Here is an 18,807-nt window from a genome sequence, read left to right as displayed (position 1 = left end):
ATTTTGTTTATATCCCACCTTGATTGAAGTGTTGAATCTATGTTGACTTATTCATGATATCATGTATTGTATATGTACTACATATATATATATATTATATATATAAATTATATAATGTATTATGTATATATAGTTTTATTACCTATGTTACTCCTAAAATAATTTATTATACCCGGGTCAATAGGCATCTTTTACACCTAATAATAATTATTTTATTATAGAAATTATCTGTAGAGCTGATTTCAATTAATACCTGTAGTAAAATTATCAATTTCTGATGGCTCATTGAAATAATTATGTTATTCAAAACTACATATTTATATAATTTTAATTTATTTGTAAGTTAATATTAAAATTAATTTTAAAGTTAACTAAGAATAAGGAACTGGACTGTTAGGTTACATGATTTTTATTTTCATATTTATTATGGAATTAACTATAAAATGAAATTAACTATTATTTGTTTTGTATTTGTACTATTCACAAATCCTACTTTATCAGTTAATTGAATAAAATTCTATGCATTTGAAAGGAAATCTAATTATTTCGTATTTTTCTGTAAATCAACGAAGCTAGTTGATAGCACTAATATCTCTGTTAAAGCATTTTCCTGTAATCTGAAGAAATTTTAATTAAAAAAATTTTTAGGTAGCTGTTAATCTATTATATTTAATATTTATTAATTTAAAAACCTAAAACATTAATATTCAAAGAAAGAAACTTAATGAAAAACTAAGCTTTAAAAACCATTAAATCACAACCATACGAAAGTAATTTATTTTTACAAAAATTTATGCATAATTAAAAAAAATAAGTGCACCGATGTATACCAAGTACTTGTATCATAAAAATGGTCCATAATCTGCGCGGCTTCAGCATTTCATATTTGAAGTCTACGACCGAAAAATTGCTGTAACGCATCTTCTTCATTTCTCGTTTTCAATTTTATGAGTTCCACTGACCGATATTTTCACGTTTAAATCGTATTTAAGCTTTTGCTTATAACAATTAAAAAATTTGTTATTTTCTCAAAACCCAAAACCCAAAAAATAAAAAAATAAACAAAATAATTTGGTTTACTTTTCATTAATGTTGGTATATTTACAAATTTTCTTTGTATTTTCTGTTGACCTCAAATTTATAGTTTTTTCTTCCCATTTTCTAATAATTTTTTCTATTCGTTTATTTTCCAATTTGTTTATAGATAATCTGATTTGTTACGACAATGAGTGAGAGTTTTTTCCTTCCTAGTTTTCGGGAAAAGTGCTTTCATACAAACGCTGTACAAAATTGATGCAAGTCAATTCGTATCAGTTAAGCCAAAAATAAATTGATTTAGAAAATCTTATTAATTTGAAAGATACTCATATTTATGTTTAGAGAAACTCTTTAGACCTACAATGGTTGTTTTGCCTCTTTAACGTACTTATGTACTTAAATATGTGCAGTACTTTAATAGTGCAACCAACAGTGAAAAATGCTTACTAATAGTAAATGCATACAATAATTGTGAAAATAAATTAATTTCATTTTTAATTATTTGAGACAATATTTGAATTGGAAAAATTTTAATTAATATTTAGTGTAATAAATTTTTAATTTACTAAATTTACTAAGTTGTCATCACAAGATATAGTTATATTATACCAGCTTCGATATATATCATGTATGTATAGTATATGAAATCCATATAATAAATATATAATAAATATATAATAATATTATATTATTATATATATATATATATATATATATATATATATATAATATATATATTGCCAATTTTTGCCCATTCTGGGACCGTTCCGATCTCCCCGACATACCAATTTGGCAACAGATTTTTAGTAGAGGCAGATATTTTGAGCAATATTTCCAACCTCTAATAGAAATATATGTTTTAAGATTAATTTTTTTTATATAATAAATAATTTTATATGTTTAATAATATATAATAAATCTGCCAGGTTGAACGGGATGTTTGTATTTAAATTATACAATTCCATCAATATTAAATAATATTAAATTAATTAATAAATATTAATGTATTAACGAATAATAATATAAAATAATATTAAATTGAATAATAATAATATATTAAATAATACTAAATAATAAAATTTAATATTTATTATTTAATAAATATTAATAGTAATAAAATTAATATCGATAATATAAATATCAATAAATTTAATATAACTAATAAAATTTAATATTTATTATTTAATTCAATTAATGAATTTTAATCAATAAAATGAGTTCTTAATTATCAACATTTTTACTCCTTTATAAAAATTTATATAAAATAAATATTAAAAATTTTTCATAAAATATAATTAAATTAAAAAATTTAATATACAATATACATAATATATTTGTTTACTTATAATATATAAATAATTCTTAATTTACAAAATTATTCAAAATAGATTAATCAAACAGATTCAAGCTTAAAGATCACTAATAATACATATATTATATTATAAAGTAAATATTTATGTAAATGAAATAACTAAATGAAAAATAATACAATAACAATAATTTATTAGTAAATTCACTTCATCGTACGTGCTTTATAGGAGATGTTCAAATATTACATAATCGGATACAAGTCATATGTATTTAAGTTATATTAAACAGATTATGGACACATCTACATCAAGTAAATATCATATTATATATACTTATTTTCTTTAAAAAATTGTAAAAGTGCTTTTTGTTATCGATTTAATTATATATTTAAGCACTAATAAAAATTGTTAGGTGGTGTCCAAACTTTCAGTGTGACAGTATCGAAATAATTTCCTGTCATCATCAGTTACATTTGCATTATGAGGAATAGCCATAAGATATATAGATCTAAATTACCCTGTACAACTTTCAATAACTATGCCTGTTTTGGTGAAGAATTAACGTACCATGATTTTTCAGATCTTTAAGTTTAATTAAAATTTGTTAAAACTGGCCCAAAATCGGTGCTGAGCTCCTATATATAATTCTGTATAGACTTTCTGACCTGGAACGAATTCACTATGACAATTCCTCTTTAAATTCAAGAAAATGTTTCACAGTGTTTTGATTTTCCTTTTTTGAAATCGGTTGAAATCGGTATGGATATATCAGTATTAAATGAAGTAAAAATATATATTAATATGGCAAATATAATATTGCATCTGAGCCCTTTTGTAAGAAATTTATTTTTTTTGAGAAATTCAGATTTTCAACTTTTCTATAAAAAAGAAAGATACAAAAATTTTTTAATATTAATTTTTTTTGTAAAAAGTGACGCGTCTTATGATGAAAAGAAACTATTTATTTATTTAAGTTAGAAGGGTTCGAATAGAAATGAAAAGACAAAGGCAAAAATTTTAGTTAATTTATTGAAGTTTGGCTGACCATACAACGCTGTTTCAAGTAATGCCAAGTACATATCATCAGTGGTTTGAGAAAATAATCCATATATAATTTGTTTAGACTGTAAGTGACAGGCATAGATCCCGTACCTATCAAATTAGTAGTAATGATTAATTATGTTTTCCCACAAGTGGCCAAGGCTATATAAAAAGAGATAATAAATCTCAGGATTTATGTACATTTTTATTTACATATATCATGAAGTAATTACTTTGTGAATATTTTTTCCTAAATAATTATCCATCTTTCACGCACAATTTTTCTATAATCGATGCTAGGTAACTACTCTTTTCAACAAAAATTTAGAAATATTTTTATTAATATCATTTAAGACTATATATTAATTAGTTTGCATAATAATTTAAAAATATATAGTAATATTATATAATTGTGTAAAATTAATAAATAATAAGCTATAACAAATTTAATCAAAGATAATTTTTAATGGATTATAAATTGATATTTGACTGAACATATACGATACATTTAGTAGTAATTATTATAAAATATTAAAAATATGCAACTATAATATATGAAATTAATATAAAACTAATATAATTACAGTCAATTACAATATGTTATGAACAACATTTTTTTGTTTAAATTAATTTTTATAAATGGAAAAAAACCCAATTATTATCAAAACATATCGCTCTGCTGTTTTTCCTACTACATTTTATCGATATTTAACTTAACTATATCGAATTGCTATTAAAGCATAGCAATCAGTATTATATTTGTAATTTTTTAGCATCACTTCCCGGAAAATATATTACTAATAGCACTTAAACAACACAAAGTTAGTTATGGTTACTTAAATTCATTACAAGATTTGTTCTTCAAATTAATAAAAGATTGCATTGAAGACTGTTAGGAGTGCACAAATAATTAGAATTTTGATTTGTAAAACATAATTATTGAAATTAAATAATTATCAATAAATAATCTATCTCAACTTTGTTGAATAAAAGGAAATGAATTTCAAAACAAATCATATAGATTAAATCACAGCCAGAGTTTAATTACACGCAGTTAGGCCAATTTAATAACTTTTAATGTTGGAAGTGAATCTGCTTCTTTAATTTAATCTATTGCTAAATCAAATGCTAAGGTTTAAGTATGAATTGAAAACTGTTTTATAAGAAGTTCAAAAAATCTCATAAAAAAATTACTCCTATACTCGCATAGATAGACATGATTGAAATGATGCAACATGTTAAATACCATAGTTTCAAGTTGTATAATCAATTACTAGAATCTCATACCTATTTGCATATATAAAAGACTATACATTTAATTAAAAAAAATTATTTTTAATTCGTTGGAAACTTTACTCAACAAGCAATAAAACCAAGCACGTCACGTCACAACTGCAATTTTTCATACACAATATTTAAGAAATTGTGTAAGCCAAGCTTGAACATATGAAAGAAAAATTAATAATAATTACACCAAAAGGTCGTTGTGTATATACTTTTATGTTATTTTTATTTATTTTTTTCATTATTTTTTTCTTTTTTTGCACACCTAATGAGCCGCATCCCACAGATACAAGTTATTTCGAAGAAAATTACTCAGCTATTAATGATTTGAGTGGCCTGCGTGCGCAAATATTTCATGTGTAAAATTATTGTTTATGCTGAATTTTTTTAGGAACGCGAATGCAACCAACACTTTCGATTTCTTAACAGTTTATTTTTCTATTAACTATTATTCAAAATACAATATATTATATGAGCCAAGCCTCAAAACCAAATATTTCTAGTAGATATTTTTTGTTTTAAGGTTATTCTATCTTCTTTCCAAAAATTCAATTAATTTGTGCTAATCTGGTTGAAAATGTATCTTTGTATCTTGTTGTTTGTATCTTTTAACGAGTTTGCATTTTAAAATAAACTTCATCTGACGTAATACGCAAAAAACATGTGTTGGAGGTTTCGGATGTTGTTAGCAAGTTTTGTTCAGCTGACAGATAAAAACCGGTAGTGGGTTTATGGTAATATATTTTTTTATTAATGAAACGTTGATATATTTTAAGATTTTCTTATAAATTTTAATTTTTTTAAACCTGATTGAATAAACCTGGTTTGAAATATAAAAATCAAAAGTAAAGTAGTACAAAATTTATTTAAGTTAAAAATTTTACAATTTTATAGAATTTAAAACTATTGTGATATTTATTAACTATTGTTAAACATTTAGATTAAACAGATTTGATAAGAAATGAATGAATAAATTCCAGACCCATTTTTAAGTTTTTATCTTTATCATTCTTTGTTTATAATAAGTATATACTTTGCCTTAAAATTAATACTTGACAGTTATCAACCTATTTATCTAACTATTTCTCATGTTATGTTTATCCTTGAACTGTTGAGCAGTTAAACTCTTGGGGTCATGTCTTTCATATGATCAGATGATCTACGTTTGTCATATATGTTCTTGATTTCAATGCTTAGATTTCTTTAACATAGATTAAAAGCAACTATAAATTTGGTGACTGACAATCATTTCATCGTCTACGTAACATGACTCTTAGTCACTAAAAAAAAATTCTTCCCAACTTTTTTCCTTCCAGAGCTCCTCGGTGCTGCAAGATTTATATATAAACTCCACACATTAATTTTGCATACGAAATTAATACATGGAGTTAAGTTTTATTTTTAATTTCTAAAATATTTTTAGTTGGAGGTAAATTAAACTTTTAAAATTTAGGCACTAAATTAATAGAAAGCAAAAATTGAGGTTAAAAGTTCAAAAAGTTAAAAATCCTTAACATTTTTTAAGTTTCCACACAATTTAACTACGAACAGAATATTTATTGAGCTAAAAATATAAATAAATAATGTATTTTTGAAAAAGTTTAAGTGAAATAAAATAGAATGCCTTCGAAAAGGTATTAATAGAAGCTTTCTCAAAATATTTGCTTAAAAAAGCAAAATCGACGATTATTGGGTCGTAAGTATCTATAAAACAAGGAATGCTAACTATGTACTTACCTCCTTAGCAACTTACTAGTGACTCGTTCTCTATTTAATTGGTTATTAGCAATTGCAGTTAAATAAAAATAGCAAATTGCTTTGTAGCAATGAAGCGAAAGAAATTAACATATTAATATTTTTTTTATTAAAAACATTAAATTGTGATTGAAAAACTATTATTCGAAAAACATATTAAAAAAGGAAAAGTAAAATAAAGTGTAGTAAAAAATGAAATTGATGAACAACGTAACGAACATTTATAAATTAAGAGAAATCGAATATAACAACCAAGCGTCGCTTAACGCTACACCAGCAGAGACTACACCAATAGGTATGTGTTCGTTTAACATCTCATTTGTAGTCGTTCATCGTCCTGTTCTAATGTTTCATTAGATCGATTCATTGTTAACCGATTTTTGTTTATTACTTATAAGATGCACGCACCAATACGAAAATTATTTATTTTTGATAACGTTTTTCCGCCACTTTATGGAGGGGTCCATAACCTATATATTAACCTATGTATTCTTATTTTATAATTCTTTTCATATCTTCAATATAAATCCCCGGGGGCTTCTACAATAACAACTACAAATTAGTCGAGCCATGCTTATTGAAAATGCAATAGCATATGTATATATTTAATTTTAATATAGATATATTTATTATTATTATTATTGAGTAAGGGATCGTGCACTGCGACCTGAAAGATCTATTGTGCCCCTTTGTCGGGTTAGAGTATTTCTCCAAGTCCGATTTCTTTAATGAAAGACAGTATGGATCCTATCTTCCCCAGTCTTGAGTCCTTATGATCCATGAAATACCCTCCTAGGTGTTTCTTTCGCTTATGCATCAGTGCCGGGCACTCCCCAAGCACATGGTATGCCGTTTCTCTCTCTTCCCTGCAGTTTCTGCAGTCTGAGTTGGATTGAATTCCTAACTTCGATAGGTGATTATTCAATCTGCAGTGACCGGTCAGTAATCCCGTAATAATTCTTATGTTAGTTTTTGATTGTACTATGCAATCTTTAAAGCGTTTTAGGTTGTAAGTCCCTAAAAGCATTTTAGATTGTGAGAGTCTTGGTAGCATTTCCCAATAGAGTTCTCTCTCTTTTTTCTCTGCGTCATTCATAATAATGGATAGAGCTCCTGGATAGATATATTTGCTACATTCCAATATATGTATATATATGTATAAGCACATAAATGCAATATAATATATTTTATATTTAAATGAATATAAAATTCGATTAGCTGCAACTACGTATATATGTTATTAGTAATTTTTTTCTTATGAAAAAATAAATATTTTTGCTACATTTGCTACATTCCAATATATGTATATATATGTATAAATATTTATATATAAGTATATATATGCAATATATTATATTTTATATTTAAATGAATATAAAATTCATTTAGCTGCAACAATGTATATATTACTAACTTTTTCCTTATGAAAAAATAAATATTTTATATTTTGCAAAAATTTTTATAGTCTATTAAATCTATTGTATAAATATGAAATATCCAAATTAAGCCGTACAAATAATAATACTTTTTATTAATATATATTTATATTACATGGTATAAAGAAAGTTCCATAAGCTTTTGTGGTAAAACTATAAATCATATTATTTTATTATTAACTACCACATATATTTGTTGAAAAATTAGTGTAATATTAATATTTAATTTAAATAATATTAATATTAGTATTACACTATTGTTTCAGCAAATTTATGAGATAGTTAATAATAAAATAATATGATTTGTAGCTTTACATCAAAAGCGTATGGAACTTTCTTTATACTATGTAATATATATTTATGAATAATATTATTATTTACAGGAATTGGTTTGTAGATTATATATTTATATAATAAATTTAATTGACTATAAAAATTTTTACAAAATAAAAAATATTTATATTATCATAAGGAAATAATTATAAATGTATACATAGTTTTAGCTAAATGAAGTTTATATTCATTTAAATATAAAATAAAACTCTGGAGCCTCTACTGTGTAAATGCCCGGCTCTCTCGAGAACTCGACAAAAATACTTGGGGGCTGTCAGTTTAACAGGACTGGACCACATACCTGAGGTTTCTGTTTGAATCCTAATAAATTATGCTAATGAAACGCGTGATGCATACAATCGCTAAAATAAGACTCTGATCTAGTATCGCAATCGACCTTAATGGTCTACGCGTGGCCTTTTTGGTCTGCCAGCATAATCTGATCTAAATATAAAACATAATTTATTGCATATATATGCTTATATAATATATATATTATATATATATTGCAAATACTTCCTTTTGAAAATATTAATAATATTAATATAATATAATATTTTAAATACTTCAAAGTTGTATTTTATATCTCTTAAAATATTTAACTTAAGTAATTATTTTCAACTATGCATAACCAAATTTAGAAAAGTTATTTCTGAAGTATTATTTGATTTGATATTAGTGGATTCTTCAGAGTTGATAAAAATTTACTATTTAATTTTTTTGCATTCTTTTCTTTTGTAAATTGTATCTAACGCCAACATACTGTATTGTTGAGTATCGTGCGGTACTTTGTGGCAACGAAACACTTATTCACACCATCTTTTATCTTATGACTATGAAAAATTTGTTATTTTTCACTCATTAGGCAACAAATGAACTTGCAATTTCTGTAAACAACAAAATAAGCCGTTAACACCAAAAACGTTAATTTAAAAAGATAGATTCAACATGCGAATAAATAACGCGAACTTACAAGATAAATATGAATATGATTATGAGCTACTATACATATAAACATATATACTTAAAACATTTATACAACATATATACATAAGTATATATAATTGTGTAGATATGTAGTGAAGTACAAATAAATTTTTATGTAGGTTTGCAAATGTCAAAATAATTTTAAATTACGTTAGATGCTTTTAAATTTATTTTTTAATTTATTCTAATTACGTACATAAATCATGTTCAATTATATGTGTACTCACACATATTAAATTCTTATTTCTATTGTTTTTATTTATTTATTTTTTTTTATTTTTCCAACTTTAATATATGCAAGATACACTCACGTACCCATTTTGCCAACTAACTATTTTGGGTGGTACAAGTTCAGATATTATAGAAGCATTTCAATGTCATACTTAATTTCAATTATTATACGTTTTGTTATTTTTATGAAGTTTTTAGTTGTTAATAGTACATTAAATTTAGCGTCATTTTCCACTACTTCCACTAATAAAAACTCTTCCATTTACTTAACAATATGCTAATTATCTGTATATGGAAGAATATATATTATGTGGTTTTGAACTATAAATACGACGCCGCTTCACTTATAGGTTGTAATTGTTAATAATTGGTTTGAGGTGATTTTTACTGACGATACCCAATACTTGTGCAATATTTCCTTATTATTAAATAGTTTATTGTGGTTTTGGGTTTACACTTACCACTTACTTCTCCGTTGTCGATATTAGTACGCACGTGCTTAACATATAATTTGATTGCTTGATATCTATATTGTGTAATGTATCTATAATAAAACATTACCTTATAAAGTAGAGCAACAATTTAATTCCTGACATGTTATACATTCTTTTTTTTTTAAGTTTATAAAAAAATTTACTTATCTTTTGAACATTTTTTATATAATAAATCCATAAATCCGCAACTCATAGGTTGAGTCGAAAGAAAAGAAACTGAAATACTTGTTTCACTTGAAGTACAATAGCCTCTGGTGTTTTGTTTTAGGGTTTATTGTACTCAAATTACTGCAAATATGATTTTAGGTAACTTTTAACACATCAAAGTATGTCTGGCGACTCAAATTACATTTATTATTTAAGCTAGACCTTTAATGGCGTAAATTGTTACTTGCAAAGTATTCAACCATAAAGTGTTGTCATTCAAATTTTTATCTCATAATTGATATTTAATATTATTTTCAAGTTTATGAGTTCAAAATCATTCTAAACTTTTAATGCCATAAAATTATGTAGGCGTTCCTTGATATCTTCTCAATTTTTAGTCTTCTCAAAGATACATGTTTGGGTGCATTGATTGCTCACAAATACCCACTTCATATTCGTATTCAAAGAACTACAACATATACTTTATGTATTATATTTATACATAAATATTTAAGTTAAAGAATTAAAAAAATTTTTAATTTACAATAAAATAAAATTTAAAATTATAGAAAATAGTGAAAAATAAAAAAAAAATTCATTGAATTGAATATGAGGTCAAATATACAGATTCTGGATTTTAATTAAGAGAAACTAACGAAAAAAATAACAAATATTTAATAATAAGTATGATCGATTTTAAAAGTAAATGATCAAAAAAATTCATTTTTCTAACTATATATATATGAAAAAAACCAAATAATGGTATTTTAGCACTTTTAGGAATCAAGAAATATTTGAAATTATGACATTTAGTCATAAGTTATTAAAGTTTATTTGAAGCTATTATTTTTATTATATTTTATTATATTATTTTTACAAAGAATATATAACACCTAACTAAATAAATGTGTACATAAAGTTTCCACTACAACTGATATACAGGGTGTTTTCTAATAAAATGACATATATGGGTCAGATGATTCCTTAGTCCATAGTAATCGTTTTCTTACTACACAACTTTGAAGTGAATTATCTTCTACTCCAAAAAAGTGAAACTAGTTGAATGAACCTTTTTATATATATTAAATACTATTTAATTATATGCTTTTTTATGTATAAAGTTCCTTTAGAAAGTTGCTTAATCTAACATATATAATTTAAAACAATAACTAAACATAATAATATCGCCAGACCCATTCAGTTTAATGAAATCCAAATAAAGATTGTGCACTCGTTTACTGACATCCAAAGTACAGAAGTAAATAATGTTAATGGATGATTTTCTCTGCATTTCAATGAGTTCAAATCTTATCTTTAATAAATTGTTTTTAACTATAATATGATCTATTAATCTATTTAGATTAACCTTCTTCTTCTTATTTTTATTGTTAATCTGAAAGAAGTGTTAGATTGCCTCAGATTCTTCATATCTCCCTATGACTTCTCTTGTGATATATATTCAAAGTTTGTAAGTGCTGTTGCAATCTAACAAGTGGATATACAGCAGAAAAGTCGTTATTTTAAGAAATTTTAGTTAAGAAATTGCATTTGTCAGTCCTTTCATTAATATCAAGCTTTTCATCTCCCAGAAATCATGAGTTCAATAAGAGTGTAGTTAAGATTAAAAGATAGAGATATAAAATTTATTTATTTATTACAAAATTTTAATATTAGATTTAAAAATGATTTAGATGCCTTCACTTTTTTGTTTGCATTATCTTTCAATAGAATCTATTTAATGTTTGCAAAGAGAAACTTAAACTGGTAACTTCTTTCATAGTTACTGATTAGTTGATACTCAAACGTACGTAGTCATAATCATACTTAACTTTTTAGACGCAGATATAGCATATAATACATTTTACTACTAAATACCGTACAATTTACTAAAATTAACTATCATTTATTTTTAATAGTAATGAATATTGCAGTGTGTATAAATTATCTTTATAATCAGTAGATAGAGAAACATAAGCATCTATCATGTATCAATAAATTATTCAGAGAAAATGTTTAAAAAAAACTTACATCAAATAGAAATCATTGAAAATAAATACTTTTAGAAGTAAAAAGTATATAAAGCCCCCGGGGATACTTCTAATAAATCAATTGTATCTTAAAAAAAGAAGATATAAAAATTTTGTTAAACCCTCTACTCTTCCTTCTGTTTAAAATGATACTTCCCAGGTGGTAAATGATGCTTGATTATATCATAATTACAAACAAATTATGTTATTGCCGCAATTGTCTATAACTGAAGTTCCATTCAACTTTAATTCTAAAAATAATGTCTATTTTATGAGTTAATCAGCTTAGACATCCAGCTAAGGTCACTTTTTTGTATTTTGTATTTTCGTTACTTAAGTTATTTAACGGCGGGTAAACTAAAAATCACAACTCAAATATAACACATAAATTATATTAGAATTGAAAGGTAAAAAAGTATATTTATACAGCAGACAAGACAATCACAAAAAAATGCACTTTTTCTATAAAACAAATCAAGCATTAAATAAATTTATTGGGCAAAAAATCTGATAGTTAGAACCCACAGCTAGCTGTGCCGCAGAACCACTCTATTATGGCCTAATTAACTACAGCGGCTGTAATGGATGACAGCAAAGTACTTCGTGATAATGATGTAGCTATTGATCATTATGAAGATGATGCAAGCTACCGCTGTGCTCTAAGAAGAGGAACACTGGGATTGCTTTGATTATTATTGTTACTCTTTTTCGTTTTTAATGACGCCAACGTGATACTGATTAGACTTGGCGCATGACTATAACGACACTAACTGCAATGACGACGCAAACCTATTGACCACAATTGAACTATTTTTGTTTTTTGTTAAGGTAGTTAGTAAGTAAGTAAGAATTCTTTCTATCTTTTCTTGGCTTTTCTCCGCTTTGCAATTAAACAAGTTTGAACAGCATCGATAAAATGGCAGCAAAAAATCTTATGCACCGCAACTGCATTTAATGCACTTTCTGTGCAACTAGTTTCCAGTGAATGTCATGAAAAGTTTAAATTGCAATCACGGTCGCTTATTATGCAAGTGACTGGGTTAGTGGTGTCGATTGGCTATGGAAATGATGATGTAGTTTGACCAAGTGAATGGATACCACAACAAAAAAACCGATATAAAACCGTACATAAAAAAATCTGCACATAACGTTAGATATACTGTAACAATAGATCGACTGTGTTATGATTTGCACAAAAAAAATTAATTGTTTTAAAAGGAAATTGTTTTTTTGTGCTTAGAGCACACAAAAACACATAATAGATTTTAATTTGTTGCTTATTTGCTTATTTGGAACACAAAATACTGCTAAATTTTTATACAAATTACTTTAATTCCAAAACTTTATACTATATTTTCTCTATTATATTTATTTAATATTGCGTCTAAATTTTAGGGCAGTTAACTTTTGATTAAAGGTGAAAATTAAAGTGACTAATAAATTCGTTCCAATTGAATAAAAATATTTTTAGACTTCCTAACTACGTACATATTGTTTAAAATAAAATTTTATAAAAAATATTATGGCAGTAAAATTGTTTTACTAATTCTAACTAAATTTTTAAACCCAAAAATTTTAATTTTTAACAAGTGAATCAACAGATTATCATTTTGGAGTGTCATTCAAGAGAGAAAACCCATGAATGAAATTCAAAAATGATAGCCTGCACCTTTGAATAAACACATCATTCAGCTTCTCGATGAACTTGCGTCTGTCATTCAAGAGCATATTTTTTCGTGGTTGCACTAATACACTTACAGCACCCGAAACACATTTGCAGCGTGCGCAAACATCCTTAATCTTTAAAAATTTTGTTTGCATGACAACTCGATCGCTAGAATAAATTTGAGCAAGAGAGCGAGCGCAACTTGAATTACATTCAAAAATGATAGTCTGCACCGCGCTTTAGGCTGACCATATAGGTATTTCAAATGCCGTCAAATATCCATTGTTTGTGGTTTTTGAAATTATATATTGATTGAATTGTGCGTATATAATGCCTGAACTGTAAGTGTTAATAATTGAACCTTGTCAAATTAAACCGTAAATACACAAAGCCAATGTGCACTTCATTTGTTTTCTTTAAATTTCTCGGGTTTCGTCAATTTTTATTTTTTATAATTAAAAATTTTTTTTATGATTTTATTTTCATGGAAAAATATTTAATAAAATTTTTAAATTTAATTAAAAAATTATTTTTTTGATTTTCGCTTCATAAACTGCTAGTTTCTAAGTTTCTGAATCTGTTAGCCGGTGGGTGTGAAACCCACACAGTGCAATGAGCCTTATTAGAGCCTTATAAGAAGAAGTTTTGATTTTTTTGACGGTAGTTTATATTGCATAGTATTTTATAAATTAAAATCACATTAAGGCCCAACTAGTATTTTTACGCTTAAGCCTGTAAGACTCAAGTTATGTTCATTGAACTTCAGTACTATATATCAAATACTTTTGCAATACAAGTTTTGCCAATCAATTAAAAATTAATAGTCTCTGTTTAATATTCTATGTATTTTTAGCCTTTAAAAATTGTTACAATATTTTTAGTATTGACAATATTATTTATTAAGAAATCAACAAGACGTTCAATTCGAATTTTGAGTTATTTTCAGGTACTTTGCCTTTACTATCTCAAATTTTTTATAGTCGTGTCTATAGTCTTTTGTTTCATCAATTCGGATGTTGTTTCAGTTAACAGAGTTAAATATGTTATCAAAAACGCTGAAACACATCTTTCGTATTCTCTAGATCTCTCTACTCTCTAGTAACAGAAAAAATAATTGTCATAAAAGTAATAATGATTACCTAATAAAATGGGATCTATTTTGTAAGCAAATATAAATTCTTCTATAACAGAAAGCTAGAAGAACGTTGCAATGATTGTTGACAGATGCTGCAATCAAAGCTATTGTGGCAACAATTTGGACAAGTCATTATATTAATTATAATAACAATTTTAGTCTACACAACAACTATATTAATTAAATAAACAGTCAAAATTTTACCAACACTTGACATTATGATACCCCTGAGATGTTGGAATAAACCAACGATATGTCAATTTAAAAAAATTAAATAACATAATAGCATTTATTTGCATCCCATTTATAAAATCAAAGTAGCTTAAATAATTATAAATTACAATTATAAATTATAATAAGAAAGTTGGGTAAATTTCATGAAGTGATTGAATCGTTCAACAAAAGAGCCCTCGAAAGGTTGAAGAAGCATTAGATTGACTGTATCAGTCTTGTGGGAATATATGTTGATGAAAACAGTCAAGTTTTTTCTTAGCTAGACCGTAGACTTATTGAGTGATGTCTCTAATTATGTATAATTATGTTTATATATAATTATGTATTAATATTTCAAATTGAATATGTTCATTCGAAAAAGGTATACAAATAAATTTTAGGTAGTTTTGAATTATAAGGAAGTTCATTTAAAAAAATTTTTTAAACCATTTAATGGGAAATAAATTAGTTACGTTTCATTCAATTCCCACAAAAATGACTGTTTTGAATGTATTTTTTATTAATCCTTAACTTTTTATTTTATAGCCACTGGACTCTCCAAGATAATTACAAATAAAAAAAAATATAGCTTACTTAAAATAGTGGCATCCAGAATATCTACAACTATTCAATGAATAACTATTGTGTCAGCAGCTGAACAATAAAAGAATTTGTAAAATAAAATTGTCATATTGTTTTTTATTACCCTATGGTAAATTACAGTTTGTGAAAATAAAATAAAAATTCATTTAAAATTTATGCAAAAATGTTTTACATAGTGAATAGCGCAGTTGTTAGAGAAAGTTCTTTCTATTATTTTCCTATGGAAATGATACTGCAAATACTTTCATTATTTTTGTATTTCATTTTTTTTTATTTTTTGTTAGTTTCGTTATTTTTTTTTATGTTATTTTAGCATAGTATTTCAACAATTGGTTACGAGTAAATTTAACACATGTACTACAATTTGACTAGCGATTATATAGTTGATGTACTCACAGACCCAACACGACTTCCTATTCTAATCAATGCATGCTTTACGAGCACATAAATTTACAATATTCATTTTTATTTTTATTTTATTTTATTTATAATAAAAATATAACTAATGGGGAATACAGTCTACATGTGGTTTGCTTTCATTTACCTATTTTTTTGTAAAACCGTTTTATTACATAGCATAAAATATTTTGCATCTAATTCGAATAATAATAGCAAGTGTAACGAAAGGAATACGTAATTAAAGTTTAATTCTATGAAAATACTTTCATGAATGCATGATGGATGATGGATGAATGCATTGTGCTCGATTAGTATGAATTTCATTCACACTCGAAAGCAGAAATCAATCACTTTCTATGCAATGAAAATTGAGAGCAATCGACGTTCTTATGAATAACTAGAGCTTGCATTGAAATTGCAAGAAAATTACGGTATGCAAAGGAATCTTAGAAAAGTAGTTGAATTACTTTGTTGCATTGTAAAACTAAAGACTTAAGCAACAAACTCGTTTTTATTCTTTCTATAGCAGAAATAAAACTCGCATGCAAAAATAGGAAACTTAAAACTTCAAGATTTTTTAGTAATAAATCAGTTCAGCACAACAAATTACAATGAATTTAATAATGATTGTAGGTATGTAAAAATTTATATTTAAGTTTTCTTTTAGTATTGAAAAAATTTATATCAAAGTTTATTGCAGTCATTTTTTGTGAAATAATTATTTTCTGACATTTTTAATACTGTTAGCTGGCACTTTAATTGCTATTTTTTATTATATTGAAAATGTAAAAAATTGTTTGTTATATTTTTTATTCATTATTATCATATTTTTTATTATTGTACTCCTCATATTTTTATTATTTATTGTAATTAATAAATGTCAAAGTCAAATTAACAGAAGTGACTATTATTACTTTAACAGAAATTTATATTCTATATAGCTAACATTGATTCATTTTGGTATTAAATAAAAGATATATGACTAATTATTATATGTAACAAAGTATATATAAGTTATATTTATAGACAGTGTGAGGCTATTAAACTGTAACCAACTAAAGATTCAACTATATCTGCCAATTTCAAGCCATTAATGTAAGTAAGTTCTAATTGTGGATCAAGTCAGCTAGTATGTGAACAAACATAAACACCAAGTTTATTTGAAGGAGAGGTCTTTTGAAAATTAACACATTCGATTGATCACCAAAAAGCAGACAGTGGCGACAGTTATGCTCAGGGCTGTGATAACCGCCAATAAACATTCTCCGCTCGCATTTTACCGTGACACCAACTGTAGTAATACAAAATTGATATTAAAACATACACAAATATTGGTCATCTCAAGCGACAGTTTTATTGGGAATAGGTTAAATAAGTACACATCTATTTTTGGGTTGCGTATGATGATTTTTTGGGATGTCCAAGGTTATTATTCACATCAAGGGTGGACATATCAAAAATTGATAACGATTCTATTTTCAAATTTGAAAGATTTCCGTACTTTTTTTTTGCTTGAGTGAAAAAAAATTGATACAAAAAAATAAAAAATAATAGCGCTTTCAAGACTAATACTTCATTGTCCTATATATACATGTTGAAATTGATCTACACTCTTGGGTTTTGAAAAATATTTTAAAAACTAAAACAAATAAATAACTTCTGTACCATTATATTATTATGGTAATAAATTTTTAGTAGATTAATTTTTATTACTATAAAAAACTATAACATTTTATCTCCAATTTTTAAAAAAAAAACAAAAAAAAACAAAAAAAAAACACAAAAAACAAGTAAAAAGAACTTCAACATTTCAATTTAAAAGCTTTGCAAGAGAAGCAAAAATATTTTTTTTTTATAGTACAAAAAGCCATTATACAACAAAAAAGTAATAAATAAGGTTGAAAAAGTTGAACAATTGACCCCGGTAAGTAATGAAAGTGTTTGTGATAGCGGCACCATCAGAAAACACCGCTTGGAAAATGAGTACCAGTTCGGCATAAAAAGTTGAAATCTGCTTCACAGTACAACTCTAGTAAGTGGTTTAAATAGCATAGAATTAGCACGTCATTACATACGATAAGATATTCTGACTTAAAAGCATTAAGATAATTGCGTCTGCAATGCAAGTAAGTAACAAAAGAAAAGCAATCTGTCCGCCTGTCTTTCTACTTCTTTGTATCTGTCTAAGCTATCTTTTGTAGAAAAATGGCTGTTGAATGATTCTCTATTTCTCTATTTCGGCCATATCGAAACAAAGTTCCTATACACGTCTTGTAGGCGCATAAGAGCAATTGAATTGTGGGAAAATATATATTTTTGCTTTCAATAAACTCTTAAAAGTAACTATAAATGTTAACTACAGTACAATAGAGAAACGTTTAAAATACTTAAGACTTAAGTATTCTATTTTTTTAATAACAAAAGATTTATAAGAACATAATTTATTAAAAACTAATTGCTTTTTTGTAGTTTTATTTGGGTTAATGCAACTTGTTGATTGTAAGAATTAATTAGTTTACTGTTAAATAAACAAAACATAAAAAAGACTTAAGTGTAATTACATATACACTCAATTCTTTTAAATCAAGAATATATGAGTATAGTTGAAATTTTATATAATTTATTATATATACATTCCATATATTCCATATACAATACTACATTTAGGTGTTTTCAAAAGAATTTTTAACGAATTAAAAGGTATAATT

Source organism: Teleopsis dalmanni, chromosome 2 (genome assembly GCF_002237135.1).
Source record: "Teleopsis dalmanni isolate 2A chromosome 2, ASM223713v2, whole genome shotgun sequence".
NCBI classification, from domain to species: Eukaryota; Metazoa; Arthropoda; class Insecta; order Diptera; family Diopsidae; genus Teleopsis; species Teleopsis dalmanni.
Note: the sequence above shows the minus strand (reverse complement) of the source record.